At 45.0% G+C, this 20,925-nt stretch overlaps 1 long non-coding RNA gene and 3 pseudogenes across 1 annotated transcript; 1 reads left to right on the forward strand and 3 right to left on the reverse strand.

The window, feature by feature from the left end:
- Positions 1-1,686: 1,686 nt before the first annotated feature.
- Positions 1,687-3,699, reverse strand: LOC125543087 (UDP-glycosyltransferase 73D1-like; annotated as a pseudogene).
- On the reverse strand, positions 1,706-2,509 carry LOC147978752 (scopoletin glucosyltransferase-like; annotated as a pseudogene).
- Positions 3,700-5,168: 1,469 nt separating the features above from the next.
- Positions 5,169-7,223, reverse strand: LOC125543089 (UDP-glycosyltransferase 73C5 pseudogene; annotated as a pseudogene).
- Positions 7,224-11,501: 4,278 nt separating this feature from the next.
- On the forward strand, positions 11,502-12,708 carry LOC147978753 (uncharacterized). Its single transcript, XR_015599621.1, has 3 exons — positions 11,502-11,572; positions 11,672-11,894; positions 12,624-12,708. It is a non-coding gene; the product is annotated as an uncharacterized LOC147978753 (long non-coding RNA).
- The last annotated feature ends 8,217 nt before the right edge of the window (positions 12,709-20,925 follow it).

Consider the following 20,925-nt stretch of genomic DNA (forward strand, 5'->3'; position numbering starts at 1 on the left):
TTGTCATTTTGGCCCATCTCAACCCTGCTTTGCCTTATATCCAAAAAGAATTATAGGTCGACTCCTGCTAGCAGGCAGCCTGTACGGTTCACGGCAGTAGTAAGTTTTTCTTTGCTCCTCTGAGTGTTCTTAGCCAAAATGATATTTTGAGAGAGGCACGACTCAATTCTTATATGTTTATGTCAAAAGAAATATGCCTGATCTTCTTATATAATTTCTACTAGCAAGTCATACATGATTCGCTCACTGGCTTTGCAGTAAGTTTCATTGAGGAAAGTCTTTCAGTAACATATATTCTGACCGGAAGCTCATAATCATCGCCATAACATGTAGGATGGAGCCATGAGTTGAGCATAGAGGTTGCCTAATGTATGAAAAATTATGTTAATTCTCTGTATCCAAACAAGAATATGTAATAAAACAGACCAAACAGTGGTTGGTTGTTCAATGTATGAGAATTTATGTTAACTACTATATGCATTGAATGGCCTAATATCCAAACAAGAACTATAGTGGTAAAGATAAGTCGAACGTCGGTAGATCCACGAGGTAGTTCTCCAGTTGGCTCACGTATCACCTTCTTGTAGAATACCACCAAGATGCTAATCATGTTCATGTTGTTCATGTACATCGGTATCACAGCACACACGCAATGACGGAGCTATGTTGAGGTCAGGGGTGGTGGGGGCGCCCCCCCCCCCCCCCCGAAAAAAAGCTTTGGAGAAAACTCAGAAGAAAAATGTATTTGAATGGCCTAGATGAGGGGAAAATAAGCCTTTTGCACATACGTACTTGTCACAACTATACATCTTCACCATCTTTTTGTGTCATCCACCAGAACTGCAGAAAATGATCATGGAGATGCAAGCGAAGGTGGTGTCAGTTGTCCCAATCTACCAAGTGATGTCCATCCCTATTTAAAATTAAAATGGATATATCAAATTTGAAACACAAAACGGGCAGAGCTTCATTAGGGCCAAGGGGAGCCATGCCACCCCAACCCTAGAGAAATTATGTGAAATATCATTAGCTGTTAAGCTAAATTTTTGAAGATCATCAAAGTTTAAGCAGAATTTTTCCTTTTGGCCCCTCAACTCTGCTTTTCCCCCTCAACAATTTCTGTCAAACTCTTCCACTGGTCATGGTGCAACAATGTTCTATCAATTGCTTTGTAGTAAATGTGGGTGGGAGTGTGTCTGTCGAAGCTCTACTCTTGGGTGCATAGTGAAACCAAGTTTGTTCTATTTCCTCTATTTTATAGCTTTCATATGTTCGATCCCGTAGCCTAGTTAATATTTGAATTTGATGAACTTAACACATTGAGCTACTATGAATATTGATGACCATGCTTGTTCATGATTATTCAGTAAGTCTCGACACTTCTTATGAAACAGTCATTTTGTTTATGTGCTTTTATTACAGCATGGTCTATTTGAAGTTATTCACACCTCCTTGTGCCTCCACTTGCTAAGATAAACATACATTTATCCAGAAATTTAGTTTAGTAGTCTAAAATGCATATTTGGATGGATTTTGGCCGCTAGGAGCACTAACCAGTACATTCAGAACAATATATTTTCCTCACTACTCTTTGAGTTTTACCCTTTAGCTACTTTTCATATAAACAGGACAAGACAACCTTGTTGTACTATAGGCTCTTTCCCTTTATGTTCACACTGGAAAATATATCTTATAACCATCTGTATCAACCATGTAAATCCACCGTTTTTCCCATTTCTTGAATCAATAGCCTTGTGTTGTTATATGAAGAACCTTCCTCATCGAAAGCCCTCCTTGCCATAATGGTGTAGTCTTTTGCTCTCACCCTCAACTTCTCCGCAGCCCCCCCCATCATTCAGGGTTTTTACTGCCGTCTCCACTGTGTAACTCCTTGCACTCCAACCTCCACCCCGATTTTCAGCACATCAACCACCAGCTTATTATTCACAAACTGTTCCGCAAAGTGCGGCCATGTGATCATGGGCACACTTGCACAAATGCCCTATATTATTGAGTTCCACCCACAGTGCATCACAAATCCTCCAATGGCTTGGTGCCATAGGATCATCACTTGTGGCGCCCAGCCCCTTATGATCATGCCTCTGTTTTTGACACGCTCCTCAAACCCATCTGCGAGCCATTCCTCGACTTCTGGAAGCTTAGCTCCTGCTTTTATCACCCAAATAAACGGTTTCTGCGAGGCTTCAAGTCCCAGTCCCAGCTCAACAAGCTGTTGAGGTGTAGTGCAAGCAAGGCTGCCAAAGCTGACAAAGACCACTGAGCCTGGCTTCATTGAATCAAGCCATTGCAAGCAATGTGCCTCATCCATTGACACTTTGTTTCCTCTTGCGGCCAGTGTGTTGGTGTTTCGGTGGCAGAGACACATTGGCCCGATCGTCCAGGCCTTCTTTCCTGTCATTTGCTCAAAAGATTCGATGTAAAATGCCTCAAGCTCCTGAAAGCTGTTAATGACCTCACCATCGGACCTCGGCGCCTCTTCAAGGATCATGCCTTGGATTTGGTGCGCGCTAGGAATGGAAAGGCCTCCAGGGGATTTAGCCTTCGTCAACTATAGTGGTGTAGGGAACCCTGTGATCGTGACGCGCTCATTTTCATCTTTGACATGTTCAAAAATACATTGGTGTGAAAAGTGATGTGCCCGCGAGATGGTTTTAGTTGTTTAAAATAGATAGAGGTGAGCACTTGTTCGACAAACATCAACCAACCGCAAGTTTGCAACATGCCTAAAAAATTGTTGTTTGTAGTTCCTTATGCAATGCAAATTACACCTTTTGTTTCATAGAGTAGTACTACTAAGTTTTTCCTTTAGTGTGTAGCCTTTTATATGTTCATGTTCTTTTTTCTGTGGAGAAGCAATTTACACTAATATCCCCTTACTGTTGAAGTAAAGCACTTAACTATAGCAGGAAAAATACGTCCAGTACAAAAATTACTACTGAAAATTTGCCTCTCATGGTTGTACCTGATGAGGGACGAGAAGCCACAAAAGCCAACAAAGGCGAGCCTCGGGATGCCGAGCTCCCTTGCGATGTCACCTGTCCACCAGTTTATCATGTCAGATATGATGCAGCTCTAACGCAAGCGTTGCTGCTCACGAAGGTGGGCCATGAGCGGCTCCCGAAGTGCGTCAATGGCCTTCATGAATTTCGAAAGCAGGTCCGTGGCATGGATCATGTCGAGGTTCTCGCACCCGTCCGATAGGCCGAACTCAGCGGTCGGGAACCAAAGCTCCACGAGCTGAATCGCCAGGCCCGCTGCCTTCACGTCGGCTGCAAATCCTGCCAAGCTGGAGGCGTTCACCGGCGTGGTGATGGAGCTGACCTGCGCCCCATGCTCTGGCAGCAGGCGCACCATGTCAGTCATGGGGATGGTGTGGCCCTGCGCCAACAACGACACCGGCAAGAAGTGCGCCATTGTTGAGCTGCTCCATCCATCGCCGCTACGGGGGAAGATCATGGCCAGAATTGGCCGTGGCAGCGGAAGTGGCACCTTGAAGACACCACAATCTGTTGGAAGCAACGCAATGGTAACTGTAGTGTACATATAGCACCCGGTGATAGCCGCACATGCTGACACATCAGTCATGAACTCATGGATGAAGCTTCTTCGGTTCTGAACCATGGGAAAGAGTGGGAAAGGCGGTGTCCGGGTGGTCGGATTGAGCAATGGGTGGCTCAGATCAACCCCTGCAACCGCCTTCCAGGCTTGAGATCTATAGCCAGTTGAATTATGCCTGCCTGTGATGTTGCATGCTACAATCGGTATCCTGCCTTTTGGTTGCTCGAGATGCGGATCTTGCAACATATGGTTCTACTTGCTTGTCAATCCATAGCCAACTGAATTCTGCCAATGATTTGCTTGTCTTACCTGCATTATTTCTGTATGTTTGAAGACACTACATATGGTCAAGCTTCTGTAGGTAAAATGTTGGCATCAATCAATCTGAGAAAAAGAAGTCCATTTCTGGAGTGACTTCTTCCATTATTAGTGTTGAAGCGGTCGGCGTCCTTCCTCTTTTATGAGAATCTTCTCACTAATAGTTTGGCAAAAATAAAGACGTACATACAAAACCACACACCCAAGGGAGTGCTGCTTTTCTCTCCGCGGCACGAGGGGAACTAGATCCTCTAACATTAAAAAGGAATGTTAGAGAAGTTACAATATCCTAACTTGCCTTCTTTCAATCCATATGATTAAGGCTAAAATGACTTAGATTAATTTGTGAATTACAGATTTAATATGTACATTTATAATCATTACTTGCAAACAAATTGATGCTGAAATAAAATCAATTATAGATTATTTTTATCTACATCAAGTACCAATAATAAATAATATGGGCTAGGGATACCACAGTCCCTCTAATCATCCAACCATGGGTTGGTTCACTATGTACTAAACGTCTCTACAATTACTTCTTTATTTTATACTAGGATAGCATTGTAGCACCGTGACTTTGCTTCTGTAAGTTAGAGGATCCGGCTCCGGCTCCGGCATGGGGATGCCAAAAGAGCAGGGATGAAGTTTTTCTCGCTTTTGGCGTACCAAGCGACCGGCTATTAGCTCAATGGTACATTTTATACATTTGTTGCCCAAATTTTGCAAGCCCACGTGTACAATAATGAGTTTTATAACAACTATTTCCTTGATTTTCTCGTCCTAAAAAACTACTCTCCTGTAGCGTAGGGTCAAAAGCGCTCTTATATTATCAGATGGAGGAAGTAGCTTATACTCCGAAAGTGCCTTTCTGCTCCCGAGCTCATTTGAGCTTGGTGAACAGTAAAATCGAAAAAAAAATCAAAAAAAAATCAAAAAATTCTAAATTTTTTTGGGAGAAACATTGACAAAAGTTCTAATTGCTTGCAAAAATTCATCATGAAATCACATTCCTGTAAAGCGTGGCAAAAAAAATAAATTCAATGCTCCAAAATGCTTTTGAAAGTAGCTTTTTCAGTATACTGATTTTGTTTTTTTGCCACGCCTTCTAGAAATGTGATTTTATGGCAAATTTTTGCAAGCACTTAGAACTTTTGTCAATGTTTCTCCCAAAAAAAATTGGATTTTTTAGATTTTTTTTTGATTTAGTTTTGATTTTACTGTTCACCCGAGTTCGGGTGTAGAAACTCCGCGTCCCTTATACTCGTATCTTTGCAATACAAAAAAAACAGCTTTGCAATCCGATAATGAGTTATAGTACTACAACTTAGGACTGTAGTGACAATGCAGCACCGGCTTCGATCTTGTCGCTGTCGTTGCTTCGGAGCTCTGCCACCGCGAAAGGCAGGGTCATCGAGCTTCCGTCCCTCTCGTGGCTGCTTTTCCTCGACAGCTCCGAGACGTAGTGGATCATGTCCGTCAGGTCGGAGTAGGACGACCCGCCTTCCTCCATGGCCACTCTCATCTCCGCGGCGACTTCCTTGGCTCTGGACCTCCTCACCATCCCCTCGGACCCGCCGTCCATCAGCTCGGCAATGGCCTTCTCCATGTCGCCGCTCGGCACCTGGACGCCCTCGGCCTCCTCGGGGACGTTCTTGGCGGGCACCTTGACGCCGGACCTGACGCCTACGCGGAGCACGTCCACGAGCAGCCGCTCGCTGCAGAACTGGTCGGCGAAGCAGGGCCATGTCAGCGTCGGCACGCCGTGGGAGATGGCCTCCAGCGTGGCGTTCCAGCCGCAGTGCGTGAGGAAGCCGCCCACCGCCCGGTGCGAGAGGATGGTCACCTGCGGTGCCCACCCGCGCACGACGAGGCCCCTGTCCTCCACGCGCGACTCGAACCCTTCGTCGTCGAGCAGCGCCTTCACGGCGGCGTCGGCCTTGGCCCTTTTGATGGCCCAGACGAACGGCCGCCCCGACGCCTCGAGGCCGCGCGCGAGCTCGGCGAGCTGCTTCGCTGGCAGCTGCGCGATGCTGCCGAAACTGACGTACAGCACAGACGCCGGTGGCATGGCGTCGAGCCATGAGACGACGTGGCCGACATCGACGTCAGCGCGGTTGCCGCGGCCGGCCATGGCGTCGGCGTCCTTGTCCAAGATGCCGGAGGTGCACGTCGGCCCGATGGCCCACGTCCTCTTGCCGAGCGCCGCCGCGTACGCGTCGACGAAGATGCCCTCGACGCCGCGGAACGTGTTGATCAGCAGGCCATCAGCGGTGGCCTCGGCATCGAGAACGTCGCGCTGCTCCTTCTCCGCGCCGGGGTGCTGGAAGAAGCCGCGGAACGTGGCCGTGTTCCCGACGGCGCGCACCGGGAAGTCCGGCACCTCGAACGGCTCCAACTCGTCGTCGCCGACGCGGTCGTACACGCCGTGCGTGGACAGGTTGTGCACGGCGAGGAGGAAATAGGCGGACGGGCAGTGCAGCACCAGCCTCGGGATGTCGAGCGCCGTGCAAACGCCCGCCGTCCACGGGTTGCACGAGTCGGCGACGAGGCAGTCCGGCCGCCGCGGCAGCGCACGGACGTACCCCTGCAGCGGCTCCGCCATCTTCCAGATGGCCTGGAAGAAGGCGAGGTACGTGGTACTGCTGACGTCGTCGAGCAGCTGGTCGAGGTTCTCCAGCCCCTCCGGCAACCCCAGCTGCGGGCCGGGGAAGGGGAGCTCCGCGAGCTCGATGGCGAGGCCCGCCCTCCTGGCGCTGTCGACGGTGGCCCTGTTCCGCGCAGCGTTGACAGGCGTGGTGACGACGGTGACGCGCGGCCCCCGCGCGGCGAGGAGGCGCGCCAGGTCCACCATGGGGATGATGTGGCCCTGCGCCACCAGCGGCACCAGCAGGAAGTGTAGCTCCGACGCAGCCATCTCTTCCCGCTGTACGCACTGGTCAACAATGGCAGCAACAGCGGCGAGCGGTTCAGGCTTATCCATCCAGCTGGTGACATTGCGTGTATCCCTTGAGGCTTGAGCTGCCTAGAATTCTTTGGGTTGCCTCCAGTCAAACACCGACAAGCCGGGGTGCCTCGCGGCCATACCTGGCCAAACGGGCCGGCCCGGCCCGCCGTAAATGTGCCTGGCACGGCACGGCCCGTCTCAACACGAATAATAACCGGGTCATGCCGTGCCGGCCCACGGGCGGGAGCTAGCAGCCCAGGCACGCCACGTGGCTACGTGGGCTGGCACGCGGCACCCTAGGCACGCCGGCCCGTTGGAGGACGCTGGCCCGTCTGGCATGATTTTTTTTCTTCCTAATACCTCTGAAAACAGCAAAAAAAAGGCCAAAAAAATGTAGAAAATTGCAAAATCTGGTAGACTATTATGTGAGATAAATCTAGAGTTTTATTAGCACATGTACATTATTAAAACTCCCATCTGAAAGAATAAAAGAATACAAAACATACTCTATAATTACAAAAGGATAAAAAATACAAAGACTACACTATAACACTACTACTTTAGATTCAAGCACTAATAAAATACGCATGCACTATGAAAATATTAAACATATTAGGGTATTCGGTATTTATATAGGACATATATATTTATACTTTTCAAAAAAACATAAACGGGCCGTGCCGTGCCGACCCGCGTGCCTAGCCTCCAGACCCAGGCATGGCCCATGGCGTGCCGCGTGCCGGGCCTGGCCCGTTTAGGCCGGGCCGTGCCGTGCCCGGGTCGTGCCGGGCCTGCGTGCTACCGGGCCAGCCCAGTTAGCACGGCCCGTTTGGCCAGCTATACTCGCGGCTTGATCAACTAAGGCCCTGTTTGATTCATAAGTCTTAGGACTTTTTAGTCCCAACTTATAAGTCTCAAGTCCCTAAAAAGTCTCTTCCTGTTTGGTTCCGAGACTTATAAGCCTCTATAAGACCACATTACAACTATAAGTCGCTATAAGTCTCTCCTTGAGAGTCTTATTTCATAAGTCCCAAATGCCCATTTTAAGTCCCTATAAGTCCCTCCTGTTTGGTGTAGATAAGACTCATAGGGACTTTTTAAGTCCTTAAACCAATAAGTTCCTGGAAACAAACACCCTCTAAAGGGTTGCTTTCTCAGCGCCTGCAGGGTTGCTCAAAGTGTGATCCAGATTTTTCCTTTTTGGTAGCTCTCATTTTAACAGATTTCAAAATTTACAAACATGTTATGTAGCTAGGTTGCGAGCCTGCACGAGCACATTGTGGGGCGGAGCTTAGTAGCCGAGGAAATCTGATTTGGTCGGCCTCAAACTGCGCCGCAGGCGACATGAGGCCAGGAGCCGTTGGAGATTTTCTTAATTCACCTAGCTTGAGGAGGGATCTGGGCCGCCGTCGCCAGCGTTGGGGTTGCCGCTCTGTACGCGATTTGTGATTGAACGACGAGGTCATTGAGACCAAATTATCCTGTATCGAAGGACCTTTTTGCAAATTATGCGGACAAATCGCTCCACCTAAATCTGGGCCATCAGTCTTCCAACTAGTGGTCAGATCCATTTTTTATATTTTTCTTTCACAAACATGTTTACTATTGTAGTTGCTCCCATCTACTCCCTCTGTTCCATAATGTATAGTGTCAAAAAGTGTCTTACATTATGGGACGGAGGGAGTAGGTATGTATGAATTTGTTTTTAGAATTTTTGAAACTGAAAAATTCAAATTTTGAAGTTTTCAAATTAAAACCTTTACGGAGCTCGGTCTCCATTTGGCATTTTCGAATTATACTCCCCTTCTGTACTGGTAATAGATCGATTTCAAAAATTTGGGCTAAAATAAAACCGGTACTAAAAAAATTGCTTCCAAATGTTCCAGTGACATTCATCGGTGTTTCACTGCCAGCTTGATTAACAAAGGGTTGCTTTCTCAGCGTCTACAGGGGTGCTCATAGTGTGATCCACTATGGATGCATAATCCACCTCCTTGGTTGAGCTGCGAAGCTAATAGAAGCATTGGGAGAGAATATCTAAAATGCACATGAGATGAGACCCAGCGCTGCAATTTGGGGGATCCCCGCTAGCAGGCAACTTGTATGGTTCACGGTAGTAGTAAGTTTTTCTCTGCTCCTCTGAGTGTTCTTAGCCACAATGTTATTTTGAGAGAGGTACGACTCGGTTCTTATATTTTTAGGTCGAAAGGAATATGCCTGGCCTTCTTATATAATTTCCACTAGCATGTCGTACATGATTCACTCAGTAAGTTTCATTGAGGGAAGTCTTTCAATAACATTGATTCTGACCGGAAGATGTAGGATGAAGAGCCATGGTTTGAGCATAGAGATTGCCTAATGTATGAAAAACAATATTAATTGTTTGTATCCAAACAAAAATATGTAATGAAACAGACTAAGCAGTGATTAGTCATTCAATGTATGAGAAATTATATTAACTACTATATACATTGAATGGCCTAATATCCAAACAAGAATTATAACGGTAAAGATAAGTTGAATGTCGGCAGATCCACGAGGTAGTTCTCCACAGTCGACTCACGTATCACCTTCTTGTGAAAGACCCTCGCCAAGATGCCAATGACATTCAGAGTGTCCATGTACATTGGTATCGCGCACACACATACTCGTCGCGGCTGTACTTTCTTCATCGTCTTCTTTATCTCATCCACCAGAAAACCGCACAACACGACGGTGGAGATGCAAGCGAATAAGGTGCTGCCAATTGTTCCAGTCTACCAAGTGATGTTCATCTCTAGTTAGAATTAATTCACTACGGCCAAGGGGGGCTATGCCCCCATCATAGAGAAATTATGTGAAATATCATTAGTCGTTAAGCTATAATTCTAAAGATTGTCAATGTTTAAGAAGAATTTGTTCGTTTGGCCCCTCTCAACTCTGCTTTGCCTAATATCCAAACAAGATTTATAATCGTAAAGATAATTTGAATGTCGGCATATCAATAAGGCAGCTCTCCTCGATCGACTGACGTATCACCTTCTTGTAGAAAACCGCCAAGACGCCAATCACATTCACGCGGGCCATGTACATCGGTATCACAACACACACGCAAAGGCGGAGCTATGTTGAGGCCTGGAAGGAGGGGCAGTAAACTAAAGATAATTTTATCTGAAGGGCCTAGATGAAGGGAAATTTAGCCTTTTGCACGCGCGTACTCGTCGTGGCTATACATCTTCACCATCTTCTTTGTGTCGCGCACCAGAAAACTGCACAACACGATGGTGGAGATGCAAGCAAATCAGGTGCTGCCAATTGTCCCAATCTACCAAGTGATGTCCATCCCTACTTAGAACTAAAATGGATATATCAAATTTTGAAACACAAAACGGGCGGAGCTTCACTAGGGGCAAGGGGGGCTATGCCACCCCTACCCTAGAGAAATTATGTGAAATATCATTAGTTGCTAAGCTAAAATTTTGAAGATTATGAAAATTTAAGCAGAATTTGTCCTTTTGGACCCTCAACTCTGCTTTCCCCCTCAACAATTTCTGTCAAGCTCTGCCACTGGTCATGGTGCAACAATGTTCTGTCAATTGCTTGGTAGTAAATGTGGGCGGGACAGTGTCTGTCGAAGCTCCACTCTTTGGTGTGTAGTGAAACAAAGTTTGTTCTATTTCCTCCAGTTTGCAGCTTACAAATGTTCGATCCCATAGCCTAGTTAACATTTGAATTTGATGAACTTAACACATTGAGCTACTTTGAATATTTGTAACATCTCAAAATTCTAAATTTTGGAATGTTATATTAAATAAATAATTATGATTGTTTGTTTGTTTGTTGTGTGATTGATTGAGTGGAAATTGAAACTTTTGAAAGTTGCATGAGAGGGAATAAAAGGACTGTCCCAAAACTTTTCATCTTACATTTTGATCTTCCTGAATTCAAGTTATTTGAAACTCATTTTCCATTTGAAGTTGTTTGAAATTCCAAATTCAAATCCAATTAGGAGTTATTTGGGTTCATATTCAAATTATTTTTACCCTAAAAATAAATAAATGGAAATAAGGGTAAAATGATCCCCTACAATAGAAAATTAGGAGAAAATAAATTTGAAATCATTTTTCTATTTAAAAAATGATTTTTATTGATTTTAAATGCAACAGTAGCACAGTTTGACTTTTATGAATTTTTATGGAATTTAGTTGAACTTGAAAAATAGTTCATGTTATTCGGGGTTTCTTTGTGAACATTTTGATACATAATATTCCTACGTAATTTTTTTTTAGTTATTTTTCCTATGTTGAAGTTTTTGTTTCTGCAAAAAAAACAAAAAAAAACACGCACACCACCTGGACCGAGGCCAGTTCGGCTCAGGAGCGCACCCAACCGGCCCATGGTCAGTTTTGGCCAGGCTAGCCCAGCGCCCGAGCGCTATTCGCATCGCTCGCCCGCGCCCCTCTTCCCTCGCTCGCTCTCTCCCACCGTCGCTGCCAGATGGGGCCCGCTCCCCAGGTCACCCCAAACCTCCCGCTCCTCCCGCTGGATGAGCACGCACACGCGCTCCGCGCGAACCCGCCGGCCGAAGCTCTCGGGATAAGGCTTATCCCGCAGCCCCGCGCCTCCTCTCCCCGCCTATAAATGCCCCCAGACCTCCTCGTCTCATCTTGCCACTCCACATCGACCCACACCGTCCATAGCCGTCGCCACAACGCTTTGCATCTCGCTGGCCGGAGCTACCTTGCCGGGGTATTACGCTGTCCGTATGGCCGCCTCGACCATGTTTTTCTTCACCAAGCTATTGCCCGGGTCCAGGAGCACCTGGTTGACATATTCTTGTTCCCCTAGGATCGCCGGAGTCGCTGCCCCGACGCATCGCGCCCTCGCCGGAGCTTGGAGCCGCCTTGCCTCGCCTCGCCTTGTCCTGACCACCCCGACCGCCGCCGACCCTGCCACCGGATCGCCCACGCCGCGTAGGACCCCGCGGCCTCCTTCCCCGTCGACGAGGAGCGCCGGAGCCGCCGCCCCGTCTGCCCCATCGCCGCTCATTGCCGGCCACTGACCGCCCGCTGTAAGCCGCCCTGCCCTTCGTTTCATAAAAAAATGACACGGTTAACCGCGGTTTTTATTAAACTGATCCGTTTAGTTAAAACAATCGCGGTTTTACTTTTATTTAGCGGCCATTCGCGTATAAGCTTCCACAGCGAACGCTGCTCAGCCAGCAACGAGCCGCCATGTGGCCAAGGGCCTGTTTGCAGTATATTTAGTTTCTGTTTCACTGATTAGTCCCTAGGATTTGCAGATTGGTCCCTGAACTTTAGTTAGCCACAACTTTTTAACCGTAACTCCAAATTCGACGAAACCAGCGGCAAAATGTTTGTCTCGAATAGCTTTATCCGAAGAACCAGCTTTGAAAACTTTTGGCCAATTTCAAATTTGAATTTATTCAGGTTTGAATTCAAACTTCAACTGGCCATATCTCCTAAACCGTAGCTCCGATTGATGTGATTCTTTTTGCACCGTGTCACCGTTGCCAAACCCTATCACTTGGACCTATCTCACGATATTTTTCACACATTAGGATCTGTCCATAGTAGTTTTACTCATATGCCTAGTATGCACTATGGTCCACGTCACAATTTTTTTTGCACCCATGCCCTATGTTGTTTTGCACTTAGTATTTTCTTTTGATAGTTAAGTGTGTCGTGTGTTCATTTGGATTTTCCGAGTCTTTTGATGTTGCATGTTATTTGGTTCTCTGAAATGATTGCTTATGTGAATGCAATGTTTGACCTTATAGATTTTCATCGGAGAGTGACGAATAGTTCTATTAAGTAAATTTCTGAGAGCGATATAATCTTCATCAACTATTACCAGGCAAGTTCACCTTTGACCATTCTTCCAATTACCTATGTTTATATTATGCACTTAGTCCTTTTGTGGTAGGATTGCATGGTAGGATTTATTGTTGCCAGATGGCTATGTCGTTACCTAGTAGTTCATTGAGATAGGTCTGATCTATACATCCTTGTCACCATCATGTAGGTTTATTTTTGCCTCGCTAAATGTAGACGTGGTTTGGGAAGCGAGCATGGTGAAACATGATTGATAAAGTAGTAATCAGGACCAAGACTTGTAAATGAACTATCTGGGCGGTATTTGGTTTGAATGGTGGCGAAGTACAGTGGGAGCATGCATGGTTAATCCATGGTGGTGCACCACTAGTGGTCGGCTGCCCAGGCTTAAAGAGATCAATCGTATTCTCATGTCTAGAAGCTTACGTGTGCAGCCACAAGCCTATATGGGCTCTGGCTTAGTTGAGTAGTTAGTGTGACCCCTTCCGGGATGGGCTAGCAGATGTAGAATGAGTAGGTGTACCAGCCTATCCGTGGGTTAAGGGGAAATACTTTCGAAAGACTATGTCTCGGTCATCCTGTTCTCAAACACCAGGTAGTGTGAGAATTTCAAGGGAGGCGATCGAGTCTTGTGGGGAAAAGTGCGCAAACCTCTGCAGAGTGTTAAAACCTAATCGATTAGCCGTGTCCCAGGTTACGGACGACTTGAGCATCTAGTAGTGGAAATGCTGGGAGATCTCATCACTCTTAATTAAACAGTTGGGTTTAAATGAAACTTTGGGAATGGATTGAGTTGGGTTTACCAACTCATCCTATGCTATACAATAGTGATAGAATAATATCTTTTATTCTAGGGAAAAACTAGCTTTGTGCAAAACCTAAACTTAGAGCTTTCCACCAGCCAAATTGCATGTACAAATAGGTTCATTACTCTTATGATGTGACTTTCCAGTACATTCAATATACTGACCTACAGGGCTGCAACATCTTATGTTGCAGGAATTTTCTACGATGAGTAAGAGTTACATTGTAGGGTTACGGTCTATACTCAACTTGCCGTTGGCGTTGATGGACTCCACACCCTTATGATTGTTTCCGCTGATACTTATGAGGTATATATACCAGTTTTACGTTATTTATACATGTGATTGCACTTTGATATATACATTGATGTACTGTGTGTGCCAGCATACCGATCCAGGGATGGCACGGATACACATAGGCTTGACCGTTTGAGGTCGGGTTGCTACAGAGATGGTATCAGAGCACATGTTGACTGTAGGACGTGACCGTAGAAACTGGAAAGCCCTTAGGAAAGGATTTCTCTAAACCTTTATTTTCAGAAAGATCCTTTACCTCTCTTCTTTTCTGAGCTTTATCAAATCTTTCCTTTTACCTCAAATAGTTAGACAATACCCCTTCTCCCTTTGACCACACGGAGGATCAACTGATGAGACCACTCCAAGAAGGACAAGATATCAGACTTCACCATACACTAGAATAATTGAAGTTACAACAGTCGAAGCCTCTGAAGAATTGAAGAATTTGAAGACACCGACAAATGTCAAGATTTATATGACCTTTAGAAGACCAAACCCTTGTTGTATACTCACGTTAGATGCGATGATTTGTGAGCTGTCATATTTTGTGTGTGTTTTCTGACAGCAACAAATAAAACCTATTTTCAAAACTACATTGTTTGTATTGTGTGTATCTCTCTCTATCCCTCTCCCGTATCTCATCCCAAAACCCTTGGACCCAATAGATGATGAATGAAGATGGACTTGTATTCTCTGAACCGATCACTCAGTTGGAGGCAGAGATATGGATTCAAAACATGGAGAATCACTTCAGGAGCAATTTGGTTGCAAGGAAGTATGAGGTTCAATACGCTCTTCAGTACTTTACAAAAAGTGCTGCAACCTGGTGGAAAATGCATCAGGCCATACAAGGATGTGACGGAGCAAAAACTTGGGAGGAACTCAAGATGACTCTACTGAAGTCTCGTCTTATTCAGAAGCCCTATGGCAATGAAATGAAGAAACCTTGTGCATGCAAGATTTGTGGTGAGATAGGACATACCCATGAAGAACACAAGGATGGATGCCCTCATTGTGAAGGAAATCACCAAGCGGAAGAATGCCCAACAAGGCAGGTTCTTGTTTCTTGTGTGAAGGAACTACGCACTACCCTGCCCAGTGTCATATTTACCCCAAGGTACAAGAAATTACCAAGCAGAAGAAGGAAGCAATGAAAGAATCCCTCGAGGAAAGTTTAAGAAAACCGGTGATGAAAGAAGATGTTGACGACCCTGATGGAGAAAGCCTAAACAGATTTTACTCCAATGCTTGCTATTCATGTGGAGAAGAAGGACATTTTTCACAGTATTACACGAAGGAAAGCCAAGAGTATTTGGGAAACTTCCTGACGGAAGAAGTGGAGTTTGATCGACAAGAGATAGAGGAATTGATCGGAACGAAGAAGTCGAGGAAGAGAAAAAGCATGTATCCCCAGAACAACCCAAATTCTACAGAAAAGGACCTGAGTCAAATCACTTGTTACAGGTGCAAGGATTTAGGTCATTACGCTAGCAAATGCCCAGCAAGGAAGCCAAGAACCCAAGGAGCCAAGATAACCACCAGGAAACCCCTGGATTTGTCTGACATCATTTGTTTACGCTACAAAGGAGTAGGAAATTTTGCCAGAGAATGTTCAGACCCGAGGAGAGCTTGAGCAGAGTAGTTGAGATCTTGATATTGGAATAAAGCATGTAATAAAGTTGGAACACACTTTTATTTTTGTTGGGGATGTTGAGTTGAGTTGTGAAATGGAAATTGTAATAGCTCATGAAGCAATAAAAGTCGAGGTGTTTGGAATCTCATATGAAATGTTATGAGTTGTTTGTTGATTGTGAGTGCCTCTCTCACTATGTCACCCAGACTTAAACCTTGAACCCATGGACAAGCTGACCCCAAACCTTTCCCTGAAAAATAACCACATCTCACCCAAGGAAATACATATAGTATCCTGAGTACCCCTTCTATCTTATACCTGCAGATGACAACCCTTTACGAGTCTTTTCTGAAGGGCCCAGAAATGATCATGACCCTGACCAGTGATCAGGATTACCCGAAGATCCTGAAGGACATGATGAAGCATATTAATCTTGAAGGAGATGCAGTCTACAAGGGTTATCCTTTCATGGAGAAGGGAGTTGAACTTTGGTATGTGGAGGTACACCTTCATCGTGTGAAGGGAGTTTGCCCAAAGACTACGGGTCAATACCTTTTCATTTCTCGAGTACCACGAGCAACATTCTTCGACTCTGTTCGTGAAGCTGCTATGGAAGCCATACGTCAGATTGGGGAAATACTAGAAGCAAGACTCCGTCACACTCAGGAATACCTGAGGGAGGTGCATGCAGAGATGATGGATATGAAGCTCATGGCCACCACGATGAAGTAAAACATCGATGATTTGAAGGATCACATCGCATAATTCTAGTGGGACTGAAGTATCTTCAAGAAGGGCAAATGAATAAAGATGGAAGTAATGCTTGACCATACCAAACTATGTGGATGGCAGCTTTTGTAATAAAGTACTTTTGAAATTTGAGTTTTGAGTAGTGGTTAAGGATGTAATAAATGATTTGATATGAAGAGAATATGGATTATGGATGAACCAGTGCATTTTTTTGGCGGTACTTGTCTGTGTGAACACTTGAATAATGGAAAAGAAAATGTATTCCATAGAGTGGAGTTTGGACAAATGAGTTGGAGTTTGATTTTAATTATGATGGTTACCCCAAGAGTATGAAGGAATGAAGTACTACTAGGTTTAAAGGAGATGTAATGTTGGAATATGGAACAATAGTAACTCCAAGGATGAGTTAAAGATATACAAGTGTGGAAGTGGGCCATAACCCACATGACCCAGGATTTGATAAGGAAACAAGCACAATCTTGTTGAAGAAAATAATTCTGAAAGAAACTATGATTTCATCAGCATACATTTCATAGGAGGTTACGTACAACCTGAGAGTTGTGAAGAAACGATAGAGATTTTGTGTGGCTTGCAGAACCAATGGATTTACCCAAACCCAGTTCATGGAGAAGAGAAGTTCTGCAATGTTTGTGAGGATGCCCAAGTGTTAGAAAACGTGATTCAGTATCTGCGTATGTAGTAATGATTCAAGTACGGGATGGATTGGCCCCCATACCGGAGACTTCTATCATGAGCTATCATATGTTGATAAAAAAATTAGAGAGACTTAAAACCCTAGAATAGCATCGACACAATAAGCCAAAAAAACCTTAGAATGGCAGGACGATGGAGACCCTGTACATGCACCTGTTGCCAATCGTAGGTTATGCGGTGAGGTTCAACCCAGATCCATTTCCTGCAGGAGAAACCAAAAAACTTGTCGACCACCATGAGGTTTTCGATAGTTGTTTAGCATTGGCGCCAGACCTGTCCAGTCTCGGAAGGATCATATCAAGGGCTCAAGATTTTGAGGAAAAGGTTATGCCCTACCAAAAGAGCCTCAAAGAAAGAGTTACTCCAGGGAGTATGAGAAGACCGACACCGTCAACCCAAAGGGCGGAGTACATGAGTTTTGTTGGAACCATAACCATGCTTCTAAGGGTGGTAGCACCCCATACCATGTGTTGATTAATGGATTTTCAAGAAGACCCCCCCCCCCAAACCGAACCTTCTTTCTAGCCTCTCCGAATCTTGAGGACGAGATTCATTTTAAGGGTGCTAGTTTGTAGCATCCCAAAATTCTAAATTTTGGAATGTTATATTAAATACATAATTATGATTGATTGTTTGCTTGTTGTGTGATTGATTGAGTGGAAATTGAAACTTTTGAAAGTTGCATGCGAGGGAATAAAAGGACTGTCCCAAAACTTTTCATCTTGCATTTTGATCTTCCTGAATTCAAATTCATTTCATCACAAAACCCTAGAGTGAAGATAATATGACTTCTCTTTCATTTAAACAAATGAAAAGGGGGTTGAGAAGATTTGAATTCCATTTGAGAATGTTTTAACTCAGAAACTTTATGCCACTCAAGGATTTTCATGAGAGAATATAATAGGACTTCTTCAAAATATATGAAATAGAGTGGGGAGTGATGAGGAGCACTTTTAAATTTAATTTGGTTCACTTTTGGAAAGTTTTCCGGTTTGAGTTTCAAAAACATTTCCATTCATTCAAATAAAATAAAGAGAGAAGGAAATATGACTCCTTCAATTATCAGAAAGAAAATGGAAATGGGTTATGAAACCAATAGATGTTATTTTAAAATAATATCCGAAATCATTTGCCTCTCATGATTTATTGCATTTTGGAGTTTTTTCGAATGTTCAAATATTATTTTCCACTCAAGAAAAATAAAGGAGAGGGGATAAGATGACTTCCTCAAAATATAAAAGAGTTGGAAGTTTCAAAGGAATAATTTGGAGGTCACTTTCAAGTTATTTGAAACTCATTTTCCATTTGAAGTTGTTTGAAATTCCAAATTCAAATCCAATTAGGAGTTATTTGGGTTTATATTCAAATTATTTTTCTCCTAAAAATAAATAAATGGAAATAAGGGTAAAATGATTCCCTACAATAGAAAATTAGGAGAAAATAAATTTGAAATCATTTTTCTATTTTAAAAATGATTTTTATTGATTTTAAATGGAATAGTAGCACTGTTTGACTTTTATGAATTTTTATGGAATTTAGTTGAACTTGAAAAATAGTTCATCTTATTCGGAGTTTTTTTTCTGAACATTTTGGTATATAATATTCCTACGTAATTTTTTAGCTATTTTTCCTATGTTGAAGTTTTTGTTTCTGCAAAAAAACACGCACACCACCTGGACCGAGGCCAGTTCGGCCCAGGAGCGCACCCAACCGGCCCATGGCCAGTTTTGGCCAGGCTAGCCCAGCGCCCGAGCGCTACTCGCATCGCTCGCCCACGCCCCTCTTCCCTCGCTCGCTCTCTCCCCCCGTCGCTGCCAGATGGGGCCCGCTCCCCAGGTCACTCCCAACCTCCCGCTCCTCCCGCTGGATGAGCACGCACACGCGCTCCGCGCGAACCCGCCGGCCGAAGCACTCGGGATAAGGCTTATCCCACAGCCCCGCGCCTCCTCTCCGCGCCTATAAATGCCCCCAGACCTCCTCGTCTCATCCTGCCACTCCACATCGACCCACGCCGTCCATAGCCGGCGCCACGACGCTTTGCATCTCGCCGGCTGGAGCTACCTTGCCGGGGTATTACGCTGTCCGTATGGCCGCCTCGACCCTGTTTTTCTTCTCCAACCTATTGCCCGGGTCCAGGAGCACCTGGTTGACATATTCTTGTTCCCCTAGGATCGCCGGAGTCGCTGCCCCGACGCAGCGCGCCCTCGCTGGAGCTTGGAGCCGCCGCCTTGCCTCGCCTTGTCCCGAGCACCCCGACCGCCGCCGACCCCGCCACCGGATCGCCCACGCCGCGTCGGACCCTGCGGCCTCCTTCCCTGTCGACGAGGAGCGCCGGAGCCGCCGCCACGTCCGCCCCATCGCTGCTCGTCGCCGACCACCGACCGCCTGCTGTAAGCTGCCCACCCTTGGTTTCATAAAAAAAACAACGCGGTTAACCGCGTTTTTTATTAAACCGATCGGTTTAGTTAAAACAATCCCGGTTTTACTTTTATTTTTTCCGCGGTAGGTGTTTTTCTTATTTAGCGGCCATTCGCCATATAAGCTTCCACAACGAACGCTGCTCAGCCAGCCACGAGCCGCCATGTGGCCAAGGGCCTGTTTGCAGTATATTTAGTTTCTATTTCACTGATTAGTCCCTAGGATTTGCAGATTGGTCCCTGAACTTTAGTTAGCCACAAGTTTTTAACCGTAACTCCAAATTCGACAAAACCAACGGCAAAATGTTCGTCTCAAATAGCTTTATCCGGAGAACCAGCTTTGAAAACTTTTGGACAATTTCAAATTTGAATTTATTTAGATTTGAATTCAAACTTCAACTGGCCATATCTCCTAAACCGTAGCTCCGATTTATGTGATTCTTTTTGCACCGTGTCACCGTTGCCAAACCCTATCACTTGGACCTATCTCACGATATTTTTCACACATTAGGATCTGTCCATCGTAGTTTTACTCATATGCCTAGTATGCACTGTGGTCCACGTCATAATTTTTTTGCACCCATGCCCTATGTTGTTTTGCACTTAGTATTTTCTTTTGATAGTTAAGTGTGTTGTGTGTTCATTTGGATTTTCCGAGTCTTTTCATGTTGCATGTTATTTGGTTCTCCGAAATGATTGCTTATGTGAATGCAATGTTTGACCTTATAGATTTTCATCGAAGAGTGACGAATAGTTTTATTAAGTAAATTTCTGAGAGCGATATAATCTTCATCAACTGTTACCAAGCAAGTTCACCTTTGACCATTCTTCCAATTACCTATGTTTATATTATGCACTTAGTCCTTTTGTGGTAGGATTGCATGGTAGGATTTATTGTTGCCAGATGGCTATGTCGTTACCTAGTAGTTCATTGAGGTAGGTCTGATCTATACATCCTTGTCACCATCGTGTAGGTTTATTTTTGCCTCGCTAAATGTAGACGTGGTTTGGGAAGCGAGCATGGTGAGACATGAGTGACAAAGTAGTAATCAGGACCAAGACTTGTAAATGAACTACCTGGGCGGTATTTGGTTTGAATGGTGGCGAAGTACAGTGGGAGCATGCATGGTTAATCCATGGTGGTGCACCACTAGTGGTCGGCCGCCCAGGCTCAAAGAGATCAATCGTATTCTCATGTCTAGAAGCTTACGCGTGCAGCCACAAGCCAATATGGGCTCTGGCTTAGTTGAGTAGTTAGTGTGACCCCTTCCGGGATGGGCTAGCAGATGTAGAATGAGTAGGTGTACCGGCCTATCCGTGGGTTAAGGGGAAATACTTTCGAAAGACTATGTCTCGGTCATCCTGTTCTCAAACACCAGGCAGTGCGCGAATTTGAAGGGAGGCGATCGAGTCTTGTGGAGAAAAGTGCGCAAACCTCTGCAGAGTGTTAAAACCTAATCGATTAGCCAAGTCCCCGGTTACGAACGACTTGAGCATCTAGTAGTGGAAATGCTGGGAGATCTCATCACTCTTAATTAAACAGTTGGGTTTTAAATGAAACTTTGGGAATGGATTGAGTTGGGTTTACCAACTCATCCTATGCTATACAATAGTGATAGAATAATATCTTTTA

The sequence above is a fragment of the Triticum urartu genome, chromosome 3A, assembly GCF_056163025.1.
Source record: "Triticum urartu cultivar PI428250 chromosome 3A, HENAU_Tu73, whole genome shotgun sequence".
Taxonomy (NCBI): domain Eukaryota; kingdom Viridiplantae; phylum Streptophyta; class Magnoliopsida; order Poales; family Poaceae; genus Triticum; species Triticum urartu.